The 17,071-nt window shown below is 43.7% G+C and overlaps 1 protein-coding gene across 5 annotated transcripts in view; it reads left to right on the top strand.

The window, feature by feature from the left end:
* WWP2 (WW domain containing E3 ubiquitin protein ligase 2) overlaps positions 1-17,071 on the top strand; it is a 159,203-nt gene continuing 142,132 nt past the window's right edge. Inside the window, exon 1 of one of the 5 annotated variants that reach the window (XM_021093861.1) lies at positions 1-144. The gene's annotated coding sequence lies outside the window, so the exon portion shown is untranslated. Of the gene's footprint in view, positions 145-291; positions 636-17,071 lie in introns of those variants that run through there. The other 4 variants (XM_021093864.1, XM_021093865.1, XM_021093862.1 and 1 more) reach the window with 4 other exon arrangements.

The raw sequence follows: 17,071 nt of genomic DNA, 5'->3' as shown, positions 1-17,071 counted from the left end.
TGGCCTAGGTTGCCCACACCTGCAGGTACGGCCAGCCTCTTCCGGGTCAGGTGACCACGCGTGGTCACGTGACCTGGCCCGAGTGCGGGCGGTCGAAGGCGGAAGTGGGAGAGGAGTTGGGCTCCGCTTCTGTGGTCCCGTCAGGTAGCGAGCGCCGGCGCGGGGCAGCGCGGCGGGCAGGCTGGCGGGGGCGCGGGGCTGGCCTGGGGCAGCGGGCAGCGGGCAGCGCGGGGTGGGCCAGGGGCGGCGCGGCCCGGGCGCCGGGGGGCGGTGGCTTCCTGTGGGAGGGGCCTGGCGCGGCGGTTCCGGCCTCCGAGGAGGGGTGTCCCGGCTCCCGCCCGAGCGGGGTGGGCGCGCTGCGGGCGGTGCGGGGGCAACTCCGAGGTGGGCGCCAAGGCACGCATAAGTGCGGTGGCCAGCAAGTCCTCCTGGAAGGGACAAGCATCTTAGGTGCCAGGGATGAAGAGGAGTGACCTTTGTGGCGGGATCGGGACAGGAGGAAGGGGCAACTTGGGACTGAGCTAGAATGGGTCGCCTGAGAATTGGCGAACGACGTGGAAGGAAAAATCAGGAGGAAGATGCTGCCTGAACCGCGCTTGAGCGCCTCTTCCTTCCTTCCTCTTTGGCAATGATTGGTACCCGAGACTTTGATTTTGGTCCCATTCAGTTTCTAAACTTCAGGAGGGATCAGAGAATCTTGATCATTTTGCTTTCGTCACGCCCACTTAGTCCTGCTTGGGTAGGGTTTCTACTTCTTGAGAACCTAGCCTTTCAGATCATGTTTCTTTGAAATTTCCACAGATCAGATCAACTTCTGGGCTTAAGAAAAGAGCGTGGGCACTTTGCTCTGGCTGTAAAATGGCTTTTAGCTTAAACTGTTGAGCACGGTCCAATCCCAGCATTACCTCACCTAACAGCGACTGCAGTAACCTTGGCCGGTATCTACCTACCCTGCTTTATGACTTTTTCTTTCTTGAGTTTAAATTATTCAGTTTCCTTTGCCATGTGACTGCTTATCTTGACAAACTGTAACTAGCTAGCATGACTGGAAGGTCTGTGTTGTGTTCCATAGAACTGTGACCTGGATCATGATTTTGAGATTAAATACCTGTGTTAAGGCTGTTCACCCGCTTTTTCTTGTGTTTACTAACATTTGCAAAAGTGGAATGCATTTCATGGATGTGATGTAATAGAAGTGAATGTTCAAACTGGACAGTCCCAGGAGCTGGAGTTGTTTTGGGTTACAAGTAGGAAAAAAAAAAAAAGTACCTTGCTAATGTGTTTTGAGTTCAAGTTTTTAGAATGTTTGACAAACATTTAAAAATTGATTTCTGTGACAGCCCTGGGAGTTAGATTAGGAAGATGTTTATTCTCATTTCACAGTGAACAAACAGATCTCAGAAGACTGGATTTTGTTGACAATTTTTTTGTGTTTTCTTGTCTGCTGTTCTCTTTCTTTCTGATAGACTGCAAATTCCTCAAAGGGCGGGGTTTATATCTTATTTGGCTTATTTGGCAACTAGCCTGGAGCCAGGTGTGCTATGGGCACTTGGTAAGTTTTTGGTGAATAAATGAATTTCTAAAGGTCACAGACCTGTAAGTGGAGAAGAGATTTGAATCTGAGTCCTGCCTCTTCTTCTTGGTAAATGAGCTTGCCATTTTGTTGTTTGGTCTATAAGAAAATGATAGGTGTGGGGTTGGGTTGGCTTGGGTTGGCTTCTCAATCTCTTATTTAGTGACTACTTTCCCATAGTAAAAAAAGCTTATGGGAGTTCCCTGGTGGCTCAGCAGATTAAGGATCTGGCATTGTTACTGCTATGGCTGGAGTCACTGCTGTGACATGGGTTTGATCCCTGGCCCTCAAACTTCCACATCCACCTCCCCCCCCAAAAAAAGAAAAAAAGAGCTTATTCAGTCTTCATTATGATCCTCTGAAGGTTGAAATTGTCCCTATTCTGCAGTTGAAGAAACTGAGGCTTAGTGAAGTCCTTGTTTGAGAATCTAGAAGTCGTGAATGACTGAGCAGGGACTCATGCCCAGGCCTTTTATCCTTGGACCTATTCTTTTCCATTTTTAGATTCAATGTAAAGTTTCAAAAAAATGTTTTTTTCAAGTGTGCAAAGGATGACATTTTAAGGGGAAAATAGTATAGGTTATAGCAATAATTGTGAATATGGAGTGTAACTAAAGTTTAGAAAATCCTATGCTATACCATAGCTGCCTCTTTATTTTTTCATTTGGTGGCTATTTATAAGCACGAACTCTTTGCCAGGCATTGTTCTAGGGTTTTCATTGTTCAGATCCGTAGTCACTAGACACATGGGGCTGCCGAGTACAGGAGATAGGCTATGACTATACAATACATGCCAGATTTTGGAAGACTTAGTACAGAAAGATAAAGGTAAAATTTCTCATTAATTTTTAAAAAGATTATACTAAATGACCTTATAAATGTAATGTACTTATATGCTATAAATGGTAGCATTAAAGTTTATTGTCCTAAGTACAATAGAATTGAAATTTCCTTTGTTTAGTTTTTATTTTTATTTATTTATTTATTTTTTTGTCTTTTTGCCATTTCTCGGGCCGCTCTCGCGGCATATGGAGGTTCCCAGGCTAGGGGTCCAATCGGAGCTGTAGCCACCGGCCTACACCAGAGCCACAGCAACGCAGGATCCGAGCCGCGTCTGCAGCCTACACCACAGCTCACGGCAACGCCGGATCATTAACCCACTGAGCAAGGGCAGGGACCGGATCATTAACCCACTGAGCAAGGGCATGGTTCCTAGTCGGATTCGTTAACCACTGTGCCACGACAGGAACTCCCCCCCCCCTTTTTTTTTTTGAGTTTAGTTTTTAAAATATTTCCTAGAGGTGTTCCTGTCGCAGTGCAGTGGAAACAAATCTGACTAGGAACTGTGAGGTTGCGGGTTCGATCCCTGTCCCCGATCAGTGGGTTAAGGATCTGGCATTGCTGTGGCTGTGGCTGTGGCTGTGACTGTGGTGTAGGCCAGCAGCTGTAGCTCTGATTTGACCCCTAGCCTGGGAACCTCCATATGCCACAGGTGCGGCCCTAAAAAGCAAATAATAATAATAATAATAATTCCTAGGAAATTAAAGATTATGTTGGACAGTGCTATTCGAAGCACCAGGAGTATAGTACCCAAGGAAGGTGAAAATCCCTGCCTTTGTGGATTTTAAATTTTAGTGGGTAAAGGCACAAGAAACAAAATAACTGAGTAGAGTGCACCTTATGTTGTAAATGAAGGAGGGAGGCAGGCCGTGAAGTATTGGCTGGCGCTGCACTTTGAAATGGGGTCCTTAGAAAGTCTTGCTGAGTGGGAGATGGTTGAATGAAGAAGGCGTGTGGCTAAATGGGGACCTAGCGGTCCCGGCAGAGGAAGCAGCAAGCTCAACAGCCCTAAAGAAGGACCACCCCTGGCAAGTTGGTGGAGGCCAGTGGTTGGTGGCTGGAGGGTGTGAGTAAGGGGTGACGGAGAGGATGAAGTCAGAGGTACTGGGGAAGAGAAAAGATGGGCCGGTGGGGGCCTTGCAGGCCCTTGTGAAGCTGTTGATTTTCACTGAGTTGGGGCCGTTGGAGGGTTTCGAGCCACAGAATGGACACGTGTCATCCTGCAGCAGGGAGACAGGATCAGAGGTTGCTGCCACCGTCCAAGGGAAGGATGGGCCGGGTGGAAGGATGGAGGGGGCAGAAATGATCAGACCTGGGTATATTTTGAAGTACAGCCAGCAGGGTGGGTGGAGGTGGGATGTACAAGGAAAGAAGTCACTGTGATCCAGAGTCTTGGGTGGGAACCCCTGGAAGAATGGAATTGCCTTCCATTGAAACGGGGCGAGTGTAAGAGGACCAGGGCACGGTTTTGTACCCAGTGACTGTAAAATGCCCAGCAGAAATCCAGGTGAGGGTGTCGTGGGCACTTAGAGAGGGAAGTCTGGAGCCCGGCCGGGGCTGGACGTGTACACGTGGAAGGGATCAGCATGAGGATGGAATAGAGAGTCAAGAGACTGGGCGAGGTCACTTACCGCGTGATGTGGATACAGACCCAAGAGGAGAGCTTCTTGCTGGAAGTTCAATTTTGAGACAAAATCTTAGTTTCTGCCATTATACCAGGAGGCATTTTAAGGGTGGCAAAGCATTGTCGTACATCGCAGGGAACTTGGTTTTCTCTCCTTTTCCCTTTTCATTTAAAGACCCTTTTGAAAACCACAAGCTAATGGGTTTCATTTTGTCCTAAGGAGGCGACTCTTTGAAGCGTGCATCTTTGTAGTGCTGCCGAAATCAATTTGAGCCCCAGTTTCTGGAATTAGTCGGGCTTTCTGGGTTGGCAACCAATTTAGAGACCTCCGAGAAGGATGGGAAGGAGACAGACAGCCCGAAAGGATGGGTAATGGCTTTTTAATGTTTAAAATATTGGTTCTCCCTAACATGCCAGGCATCCTGCTGTTTTATAGACTAAACAGCGCCTCATGGAGGTGACGTGAGCTACATGAGGTCATGGAGTTAAGACACGGAAAGCCTGCGATTTAAATCTTGGCCTTTTGAGTCCAGATCTGATGCTTCTTTCAGTAACATAGGCAGTCCTGGATGCATGCCCATCAACTTCCCCTGGAATCAAATCAGTGAGCTGCTTTTGAGTGACTTTGAATCGCTTCAGACTATTACACATTGGAATTTCTGAGGGGTAGGGACAAAAGGGAAGACCTTGTTTCTCTTCAAGAGAACCAACTGGAATCTTTTTGAGAAGGCTCTCGTCTCCTGCTCCTGCCTCTTCCCCATCAGCTTGAAAACAGACATTTGGTGATTTACGTCAAGTGGGAATCGTTACTTCTAGGAAAATATCAAATACCGAGAATTAGCAGGCCTGACCTAGGGCAGGTCCTCTTCCTCTGTGTGTCACCCATGCCTTTTGCTTCCTGTTTTGTTGTTCGAACTGCTTCCCAGTCTCTTTTATTCCCAACTTATAATTCCACTGGGCTTCCAATTCCATGACCGTCATGGTCCCTCCCTCTTGCTGTTTATGGGCTTGGTCTTTGTGTGGATGTTGTTGGGCCAAGTTCAGTTCTGTTTGATTGTTTTTCAATATGGATTTCTGGATTATGGAAGGTAACCCAATGCTGGACAGAGCAAAGGGCCCAAGAAAGAAGCATTCGTGTTGGAAGAAACTGGAAAAGCGTGAGTGTGAGGAAAGGAAGACTGTTTTGAACAGACCCATCTCATCCACGTCTTTCAAGAAGTGGTTAGAGGATGGATCTTTACTTACAAGTAAGAAACTCAGGAGGAGTTCCCGTCATGGCACAGTGGAAACGAATCTGACCAGGAACAGTGAGGTTGCGGGTTCGATCCCTGGCCTTGCTCAATGGGTTAAGGATCTGGCGTTGCTGTTTCTGTGGCGTAGGCCGGTGGCTACAGCTCTGATTAGACCCCTAGCCTGGGAACCTCCGATCTCCATATGCCTCAGGCACAGCCCTAAAAAGGACAAAAAGACCAAAAAAAAAAAAAAAAAAAAAGAGAAAAAGAAACTCGGGAGTTCCCATTGTGGCACAGTGGAAATGAATCTGACCCGTATCCCTGAGGATGCAGATTTGATCCCTGGCCCCACTCAGTGGGTTAAGGAACTGGCATTACCATGAGCTGTGGCATAGGCCAGCAGCTGTAGGTTGGATTTGACCCCTAGCCTGGGAACTTCCATATGCTGCAGATGTGCCCCTGAAAAAAAAAAAAAAAAAGAAGAAACTGCCTATTTTTACAGCGGGCTAATTAAAAATAAAGTCTTGGTGCTGGTGGGTTGTTTTTACTCTTCCCTGCCTCATCTGCTACACAGGTCCTTTCGACTCACAGTCAGTTGTTGAGTGTTTTCTTGACTCAAAGCTGGGTCAAGGAGTTCCCATGTGGCTTAGTGGAAACGCACCCTGACTAGTACCTGTGAGAACTCAAGTTTGATCCCTGGCCTTGCTCAGTGGGTTAAGGATTCGGTGTTGCCATGAGCTGTGGTGTAGGGCGCTGACGTGGCTGGGATCTGACGTTGCTGAGGCTGTGGCTCTAATTCAACCCCTAGCCTGGGAATTTCGATGTGCCACAGGTGCGGCCCTAAAAAAAAAAAAAAGCTGGGTCAAGAATTTCAGGAATCTCAGAGCCTAGACTTTCAACATCAAGAAGAACAAGTTTCGCTTGTCGTTAACACTTGAAAAGCATTTAGTATATCCTAGCTGCTTACCTGAACTCATTTATTCCCTAAGATAATCTTCTAAGGTAAGTACCACTGTTAGATTCATGTCACAGATGAGGAAACTGAAATTTAGAGAGGATAAGTAGCCTGTCCAGTACCACTCAGTGGCTAGTGAGTGGTTAAACCTCTGTGTTTCCAAAAGAATGACTGCTCTGAAAGGTTCTGGCTGAAGTTGAATGATAAGAGCAGTCAGGTACTTCAGATATTGCAAGAGCCGTCGCTTGCTAACTCTGACTTGTGGTTGCTTTCTCCTGCCAAAAACTCTTTGAGTATTTATGCAATGGGGTCTCTCAGAGAAAGATAGCTGAGCTTCCCTTGCTGGGGCCCCCTCGAATTCTGCTGTGTATTTCCAGGGCCTGCCACAGAGTAGGGTCTATGAGCATCTGTAGAAAGACTGACCCTGGCTCAGGACCCTGACCCTGGCTCAGGGAGTAGCAAAGGGACCTGGAAAAGGTAGAGCCAGAAGATGGACTGCCTTCTTGCTGAAGGGGCCCTTGACCATTGTAGTCTTACCCTGCCTTCAAGAGTCAACCCATCCTCATAATACAGATGTTGAGCTATCTCTTGACTGATGATGGGATAAACAAAATGTGGTCTATCCATACAGTGGAATATTACTCAGCTGAAAAAAGGATGAACTGAGGATACATGCTGCAGCATAGGTGAGCCCTAAAAAAATTATGCTTAGTGAAAGAAGCCCGATTCAAAAGACTACGTGTTGCATGAGTCTGTTTATTTGTAATGTCCGGAATAGGCAGGTCCGTAGAAACAGAGTGGATGAGTGGTTAGGGGCTGGTGAGCAAAGAAGAATGTGGAGCAACTATTAGTGGGTGTGAGGTTTCTTTTTGGTTGATGAAACTGCTCTGGAATTTCATAATGGGGATGGTTGTACCGCTCTGTGAATATACTAAATCCCACTAAATTGTATGCTTTGAAAGGGTGAGCTCGTGGCCTGTGATTTATATTTCAACAAAAATAAAAAATAACAAAGAATCAACCATGCATCCTTTCCTCTGTGTTCTGTTGAGATCAAGTCCAGATTTTGGTGCAGGTGACAGTAGCCACCATCTTTTCTTTTCTGGCTGCTGTGTGTTATTTATTTATTTATTTTTGTCTTTTTGCCTTTTCTAGGGCCACTCCCGTGGCATATGGAGATTCCCAGGCTAGGGGTCGAATCAGAACTGTAGTCGAAGGCCTAACGCCACAGCCACAGCAACTCGGAATCGGAGCCGTGTCTGCGACCTACACCACAGCTCATGACAACGCCAGATCTGTTAACCCACTGAGCAAGGCCAGGGAAACCTCAAGGTTTCCTAGTCGGATTCATTAACCACTGTGCCACGACAGGAACTCCTGTTGTGTGTTATTCAGTTTCCTCTATTGTTCCCAGTTGAATATGTTGAAAAGTAATGACCCTGCTTTTTTGAGCTCAAGTATTTGAAATATTTTAACCAAAAAGGACTCTGGTAAATCTTTGTTGTCTTCTTGAATGTCTCTGGAAACTGTGAACTAGCAGGTGGGCCCTTGAGATGCTTAATTTCACTAATGAGAAGGATTCAGTAATTACTACCTTAGTGAATATTTTCTTTTCTTTCTTTCTTTCTTTCTTTTTTTTTTTTTCAATTTCAGGACTTCACCCGAGGCTCATGGTAGTTCCCAGACTAGGGGTCGAATCGGAGCTGCAGCTGTCAGCCACAGCCACAGCCACCCCAGAGCCACGTTGCATCTGCATCCTGCGCCACAGCTCACGGCAACGCCGGGTAGCTTCTTCTTTTCTAACAGCCAGTGGATTACAGGCAATGAAAGTTTTTTTGGGGCGGGGTGGGGTGTTTCTTATTTAAAAGTAAAGATGTATGGGCACTGTTTCTTCCCTTTTGGGCAGAGCTGATAAGGCCCTGGCAGCTGGTAGTTGAGGCTGGGCCACAGTCTAACTCTGAGCTGAGGGTGGCTACCCTTTTGGTGGCGGCTCAACAGCCACACAGGGCGTGGCTGTGTCACAACAAGAAAAAGGAAGAAATCAGGGGAGGGAGGGCCTAGCAAAGTAGAAAAGGGAAAGGGAGGCGAAGAGGAGGAGGAAGATGGCAAAGCTTTCATTCGAAGATCAGAGGGAGACTGCGTGTCATCTCTTGTGGCCCTTCTTGCTTCATTCTGTCACTTGTCACTGGAACAGGGTTCTCAAATTCTCAAAGGCTGATCGACTGTTGTGTTAGTAGTGGCATCAACATACTGTTCTGAATAGAGCATGAAAAATACTTGTTTCTTAAAAGGTAATGAAATGGTGCATTTGGGATTCTGACTTGTACCTGGAGTCACAATTAAGAAACGGACAACACCTTCAGCAAGACCACAGCCCCCTGTGACTGCAAGGGTCATTACTTCTTCCTCTTCTTCTTTTATTAAAGTATAGTTGATTTGTTGTGCAGGGGTTATCTCTTAAGGGAAGTTCCCGGGGGGCCTATGTGCGGGTGGATGTGGGAGTCGGGGGCACCGAGAATGTGTTGCTGGAGAGGCCCTCCAGCTTCAGCCTCTTGTCATGAAATCCACACCTTCTAAAAAAGGCTTTTTCGCTCCTATTTCCAATTCCTTATGTGTGTAACAGATGACCACAAACTCAATGGTTTCACAGAAGTTTATTCCTTTCTAGTTCTGAAGGCCAGAAGTCCAAAGTCAAGGTGTCCCCTATGTCAGCAGGCTCCAGATCCGTCTGCAGATTCCGTCTTTGTGGCTGCTAGTGGCTGCAGGCGTTTGTGGGCTTGGGTTGTGAGACTCCAATGTCTGACCTGTGCTTCGTGCCCATCTTTCCTGTGTCCCTGTCTTGTCTGTTTTGTCGCCTGTAGGGGCACTGGGCCACCCCAAAGGATGAGATCCTTAACTTAATTACCTTTATAAGGGCCCTATCTCTAAGTAAGGTCCCATTCACAGGTTCCAGAGGGGTTAGCATGTACGCGTGTCTCTGTAGGAACCACAATTCAACCCACTATGCTAATTAAATACAGATGGGATGCTCTTGTAAAAATGAAATGAGGACATCATCCTGTAACCTGATTTGAAGAGAACCCTTTTCCTTTCTTGACTTTAAATTTTATTTATGCCCCAAATAATGCATGCACATGTATTAGAATCTCAAATAGCAGTACATGGCTTAAAATGCAACAGCACTTCACTGCTTCACTCCTTTTTTGTTCTCGATTCCTGTTCCGTAGAGTCAGTGACTTTTTTAAAAATTTTAAGTGAAAATTGCAACGATTTAAAACATTTTTATTTACTTATTTTCACCAATGCCAGATCCTTAACTCACTGACCAGAGTGAGGTCAGGGATCAAACTCGCAACCTCATGGTTGCTGGTTGGATTCGTTTCCGCTGTGCCATGACGGGAACTCCGAGTCAGTGACTTTGAATTCTTGGAGCTCTTTTCTGGGATTGAGTTCTGCATCTCTAAATGGCATCCTTATGTGGTCAGTTCTTAGCTGGTCAGATTTACTATCTATTGCCTTTTAACCATTGAAGATAAGGATTCAGCTCTCTCCCTGGCCCGTCTCCACAAACACACGCTTCTGCCCCCGACTTATTACAGCCATGTTACAAATACTGATTAAGTTGTTCACGCTATTGGAGTTCCCATTGTGGCTTAGCAGTTAAGGACTGGACATTGTCTCTGAGAATGTGAGTTCAATCCCTGGCCTTGCTCTGTGGGCTGAGGATCTGGCATTACCGCAAGCTACAGCTTAGGTTGCAGATGCGACTCCAATTTGCTGTGGCTGTGGCTGTGGCATAGACCTGCAGCTGCAGCTCCAGTTCAGCCCCAGGCCTAGGGACTTCCACATGTCACAGGTGCAACCCTAAAAAGAAACGAAAAAAAAAAAAAAAAGAAAGAAAAATAGAATAAATTGTTCATGCTATTTTGATTATTATTTTTCACTCCTGAGCCATATAATGTATTAGGATTGTTTTTTTTTCTTATACAGTTTTTATTTTTACTAGAGTTCACTATTCCCTGTTTTTTTCCATTTGCATAATTTTCTATGTACTTATCGCTAACCTCTACCCACACATTCTTTTCTTTCTTTCTTTTTTTTTTTTGGTCCCCGTATGTGGCATGTGGAAGTTTCCATGCCAGGGATTCAACCAACACCACAGCAGTGACCCAAGCTGCTACAGTGACAATGTTAGATCCTTAACCTGCTGTGCCACAAAGCAAACTCCCAGTCTTTTAAAAAAATTTTTATTGAGGTATAGTTGATTTAATATGTTAATTTCTGCTGAGCAGCAGAGTGACTCAGTTATCTGTCTATATTCTTTTTAATATTCTTCTCCATTATAGTTTATCATAGGATATTGAATATAGTTCCCTGTGCTATACAGTAGGGCTTTGTTATTTTTCTGTTCTGTACACACTAGTTTGCATTTGCTAATCCCAAACTCCTAATCCATCCTTCCCCTAGTCTTCCTCCTCCCCGGCAGCTACAAGTCTGTTCTCTATGTCTGCGAGTCTGTTTTTTGTTTAAACATTGTGATAGAACTAAAACAACACTTTGTTCAATGCAATCAGATGCCTCTATTTTGTCCATTTCCTGTCTTTCATCTAGAAGTGACACTTAGAAACTCTCTAATCTGCACTTGTTGCTCTTTAGGTAAATGCTTTGGGATTGCTCATCATGGTTAATCTAGGAATTCCTTTTGTCTATGCCGTGTGAATACCCACTATCCTCTAACTTTCTCGTTTACTTCCCCAGAGCGCATTTTCAGTAGCTTCCTGAGAAAGTGAGCTTTGGAAGCAGTGTTTTGAGACTTTCCAAATCTGAAAATATCATTGCTTTCATTGCTTTCCTGTCGTACCTGACTGATGGTTTCCTTGGTAATAGAATTCTGGATTGCAAATAATTTTTCTGAAATTTGAAAGCATTGCATTGTCTTCTAGCATCCCGAGTTGCTGTTGAGAAGTCTGATGCCATGCTGATTCCTCTTCTTTTTAAATGTTGCTGGAAGCTTGTATATTCTTTGTTCTCATGCTCTGAACTTTCATGACCTTGTGCCTTTGTGTGTGTGTGTGTATGTGTATGTTCCATTCATTATTCTGGGCACTAAGTTAGGTTCTTTCTGTCTAGAATTTAATCCTTAAGTTTAAAAAAAAATCTGTAACATTTCCTAAATGTCTTTCTCTCTCTCTCTTTTTTTTTTCTATTTCTGGATCTACTTGTAAGTCTGACATTCGACATTTTAAATGAATCTACTAAAAACTCTTTTCTCTCCTATTTACAATCTTTTACTTTTGGTTCTACTTTTTGTGATATGTCCTTACTTAATCAGCTTCATTTGTGCTGTAAGAACTGTCCAGGAGTGTTTTCTTATTCTTTGTACCAAATGACCAACCAGTTTCCTTCCCTCCCTCCCTTCCTTTAAAATTACTTTGGGTTCTTGTTTCATGGGTGCAACATTTTATCTCTCTGAATTGTTTTGAGCTTTTCTTTGACCTCTATTATATTTAATGATGAGTTTTTTTTTAAAACAAAACTGAGATATAGTTAAAATTTACCACCTTCAAGTGTTCAATTCAGCAGATTTTAGTTTTTCACAGAGTTGTGTAACCATCACCACTGTCCAATTCCAGAACATTTTTATCACCTGAAAAGAAAACCTGTACCCTTTAACAGACACTCCAACCCCCAACCCTCCACCCTGGGCAGCCAGGACTCTATTTTCTATTTCATGGATTTGTCTATTTTAGATATTTCATATAAATGAAATCATAATAATTGAATTTTTGCTTTGGCTTCTTTTACTTAGCATAATGTCTTCAAGGATCATCCATACTGCAGTGTGAAAACAGTACTCCATTCCTTTTAATGGCCATATAATATTCCAGTGTATGGATATGCTACATTTTATTTATCCATTTACCAGTTGATTTATCTACTTGCTGGCTACTGCAAATAATCTGCCATGAACATTTGTGTACATTTTTTTTTGTGAACATACAATTCAATTCTTTGGGGAATATACCTATAAATGGATTTGCTAGTCCTTTTGGTAATTCTATGTTTAACTTTTTGAGGAACTGCCAAACTGTTCCAAAGCTGGTCATCATTTTTCATTTCTTGCCAGCAGTGAATGAGGATTCTACTTTGTCCAAATTCTCGCCAGCATTTGTAATTGTATGTTTTTTGGTTTTGGCCATTTTGGTTTGTGTGAACCATTGTGGTTTTAATTTCCATTTGTCTAGTGACTAATGATGTTGAACATCTTTTCGTGTTTATTGTTTATGTTTTATTTATTTTTTATCTTATTTGGAGAAATGTCTATTTATATCCTTTGCCCATTTTTGTTTTGGTTGGATTATTTGTCTTTTCATTGTTGATTTATAAAGGTTCTTGATATATTCTGGATACAAGTCTTTTTATCAGTACATGACTTGCAAATATTTTCTTTCATTCTTTGTGCTATCTTTTTTTTTTTGATGTTATCTTTTGAAGCACAGACATTTAAAATTTTGGGAGTCACATTTACATAGTTTTTCTTCCAATGTTTGTGCTTTTCCTGTCATATCTAAGAAACCATCTCCTAATATAAAATCATGAAGATTGACCTCAGTGGTTGATTCTAAGAGTTTTATGGTTTCCTTTCTCCCTCCCTCTCTCTACTACTTCCTTCCTTCCTCCCTCCCTCTCCCCTCCTTCCCCCTCCCTCCTTCCCTTTCTTTCTTTCTTTCACCACATCCATGGAATGTGGAAGTTCCTGGACCAGGAATTGAACCTGTGCCACCATTGTGGCCTGTGTCACAGCTGCAGCAGTGCTGTATCCTTAATCTCCTGTGCCAGAAACTTCCAGTATAGCTTTTGCTCCTCTGTTTTGGTCTATGATCCAATTTGAATTCATTTTTGTCTAAGGTTTGAGGGAAGGGCCCAACTTCCTTCACTTACACATGGATATCTGGTTTTCCACCATTTGTTGAAAAGACTAGTATTCTTTCCCATTGATTTGTCTTGCAGTCTTGTAAAGTCAGTTGAACATCATTGTGGGTTTGTGTCTGGACTCTCAGTTCTATATCGCTACTCTATGTGTTTCTCCTTATGCCAGTACCACACAGTCTTGATTAATGTGGTTTTTCGGTAAATTTTGAAATTAGAAAATGTGAAGCCTCGAATTTTGTTCTTTTTCAAGATTGTTTTGGCTATTCTGGGTCTCTTGCATTTCCTTATGTATATTAGGCTCAGCTTATCCATCGACTTCTTTTTTTCCTCTTTGTTTTGCTGTCTGGCTTTAATATTTGGGGCTCTCATCAAATACTTGTGTGGTCAGGTGAGTGGGGATGGGGGGACAGTGACCCTTCGTAGTTGATGATACAGACTTTCTCTTCTCTTCCTGGATCAATATGGTGCCTTCTCCGCACCCTCCTCTGTGCCTGCAGTTCTCAGATCTGATTTAATCTCTCCAGAGACTAAAATGTAACTCTCCTGTTTGGGATTAGGGAGGGGTGGCTGCCTAGCTGAACTGGGTGGAGGGGAGTCTGGGACTCTTTCCCATATAGGCTTTTTACCAGTCCTCCTGTTTTTAGCCCCATTTCCCTAATCACAGACCGTTACGTTTTGGTTTCAACTCACTCCCCATGTTCCATAACGTGGCTGCCATCTCTCTTGATTCCTTTTCCATTCATTTTACTGGGTTTATATTTTTTTGTGTTTCTTTCTTGACGTTTTGATGGGGTTTGAGAAGGGAGCAGAGATAAATATGTGTGTTTAATCTGTCATGTTTATTGAAAGCTCCTGGAAGACTCTAAAAAAAAGTTGGTATCAAGGATGGCGGTGCAATCCTTAGTCTCCTTGGAACCACTCCTGTCACAGCTCCTCCTTCTGTTCCTTGAGTTACGTACATATTGCCCCATTTTCTCATTTGCATTTTTTTTGCATAATTTTAGTTTAGCCTCGAACATTCTGATAGAACTAAAGTCTTGAAGTGCAGTCAAATTAGTTGAGGTCTCAACTGATTCTAATCCAGTGCTTCTCACCCCAACTTCCTATAGAATCATTGGACCACTGGGGAATTTGTAAAGAACACAACTGCCCCCACTTGACTCCTAATCAAATGAGAATCTCTGAAGTTGAGGTTTGGTCATCACTGTGCTTTTTTTTTTTTTTTTTAATGCTCTCCAGAGAATTCAAATATGCATGTGGAAGTTTCCAGGCTAGGGGTCATGGATACTGGTCAGGTTCATTACTGCTGAGCCACAGTGGGAACTCCTTCAGGCAGGTTTTTGTTTGAGAAAGTCTTTTTTTTTTTTTTTTTTTTTTCCTCCTTCACTTTGAAGGATAACTTCATTGGATACAAAATTCTAGGTTGGTCAGATTTTTCTTTCAGCACTTTAAATATTTCACTGCACTCTCCTTTTGCTTCTTTTTTAAGTTTATTTTTTGATTTTTGTGTTTACCCTGCTTGGTGTTCTCTGAGCGTCTTGGATCTGTGGTTTGGTATGTGTTGTTAATTTTGGGAAATTATTGGCCATTATTACTTTGCCTATTTCCTTTGTTCTCTCTTTGGGTATTCCAACTTTGTGTATTTTGTACCTTTTGAAATTGTTCCACATTCTTAATATGTGTATTTTGTACCTGCTTTTTCCTTTTTTTTTTTTTTTTTTTTGGCTGCACCTGCAGAATGTGAAAGTTTCCAGGCCAGGGATACGTGAGTCACAGCAGTGACAACACTGAATCCTTAACCACTAGGCCACCAGGGAACTTTGATTTGTATTTAACCATTGTTGTGATTGTAGGTACCAGAGGCCTCAGATTACTCTAGTATCCTTGTTTTTGTTTCCCCTGTAGTTCTGGTCTTCCCTAAGAATGCTTTCTTAAATAGAGTGCACATTGAAGTTCTTTCTGTGGCTCAGTGGGTTAAGAATCTGATCGCGTGGAGTTCCCGTCGTGGCGCAGCAGAAACGAATCCAACTATGAACCATGAGGTGGCGGGTTTGATCCCTGGCCTCAGTCTGTGGGTTAAGGATCTGGCGTTGCTGTGGCTGACAGCTACAGCTCCGATTCGACCCCTAGCCTGGGGACTTCCAATATGCTGTGACTGTGGCAAAAAAAAAAAAAAAAAAAAAAAAAAGTGTACGCCTTTTACCTCTTTCAGCTGTAAGCTGTGGATTCACTGTTTCTCTATTGGAACCATGCTATGGTGACAGGGTGTGGGGGAGGGGAAACATTTTAGAATTTTATGATTAAATCTCAGTCTTTCCATGGGTCTCTTTCCTTGGGGTGTGACCTTTACAAATGTTTATTAACTTATTTCCCCTTCTTAGTGAGAGGAGAAGTCTAGAGGGGACCTTAGGGAAATCTCCCCTCCCCAGTTGGGGTAAGGCTCTGGTAGAGTCTTTTTCTCTGGGGTGAAGGCCAAGGTTACTAGAACACTTTGGACATATACCACAATGGTTACTTTTCCTCTTCTCCTGCCAGAGCTAGGAGGGGATCGTTCTTGGCTTTTTTTTCCCCCCTTTTTAGGGCTGTACACGTGGCATGTGGAAGTTCCCAGGCTAGGGGTCGAATTAAAGCTGTAGCTGCCACCTACACCACAGCTCACGGCAATGCTGGATCCTTAACCCATCAAGCGAGGCCTGGGATTGAACCTGCATCCTCATGGAATGTCGCGTTTGTTAATCGCTGAGCCCTGACGGGAACTCTGTTCTTGGCTCTTTATTAGGAGAATCTTCTAGGGTAGAATTTTTTTTTTTTTTTTTTTTTTTGTCTTTTTGCTATTTCTTGGGCCGCCCCTGCGGCATATGGAGGTTCCCAGGCTAGGGGTCGAATCGGAGCCATAGCCACCGGCCTGTGCCAGAGCCACAGCAATGCGGGATCCAAGTCGCGTCTGCAACCTACACCACAGCTCACGGCAACGCCGGATCTCGTTAACCCACTGAGCAAGGGCAGGGATCGAACCCGCAACCTCATGGTTCCTAGTCGGGTTCGTTAACCACTGCGCCACGACGGGAACTCCCTTTTTGCCTTTTGTAGGGCCGCTCCCGAGGCACATGGAGATGCCCAGGCTAGGGGTCTAATCGGAGCTGGAGCCACCAGAGCCACAGCAACACGGGATCTGTGCCTCATGTGCAACCTACACCACAGCTCACAGCAACGCCGGATCCTTAACCCACTGAGCAAGGGCAGGGATCGAACCCGCAACCTCATGGTTCCTAGTGGGATTCGTTAACCACTGAGCCACGACGGGAACTCCTAGAATTTTTTTTTTTCCCTGTTTTACTCACTGATGTATTACCAACACCAAAAAAACAGTGTATGTACAGAGTAAATGCTCAATTGGATGATTGAATGAATACCTTTTACCCAAGCCCATGAGATTAATGTAGATGTGGAAAAATTCGTCAGACCTAACCTGATGAGGATCAACTGTGAGTGAGTGGTTGGTCTCAGTCTAGTGTTTGGCTCTTTACTTAGTGTCTGTGTTTCTTTAATCTAAAATCCTAATAACTAAGCTAGGATTATTGTTGAGCAGTTTTTCTCAAGGTTTTTAGCTACAATCTTTAGTAAGACATACATATTTTTAAAATTTTATCGACATGTATTTGATTTACAATGTTAATTTCTGCTGTACAGCAAAGTGCTTCAGTAATATAGACATATACATTCCTTTTTATTTTCTTTTCCATTCTGGTTTATCACAGGATGTTGTATATAATTCCCCATACTATGCAGTAGGACCATTTTTTTAAAATCCATTCTCTATATACTGGTTTGCATCTGCTAATCTCCCAATCCTTCCCTCCCCTAACCCCTCTCCCTTGGCAACCACTAGTCTGTTCTCTGTGTATGTGAATCTG

The sequence above is a fragment of the Sus scrofa genome, chromosome 6 (assembly GCF_000003025.6).
Source record: "Sus scrofa isolate TJ Tabasco breed Duroc chromosome 6, Sscrofa11.1, whole genome shotgun sequence".
Lineage (NCBI taxonomy): Eukaryota > Metazoa > Chordata > Mammalia > Artiodactyla > Suidae > Sus > Sus scrofa.
The sequence above is the reverse complement of the archived record's forward strand: the minus strand, read 5'-3'. Positions and strand labels throughout refer to the sequence as shown.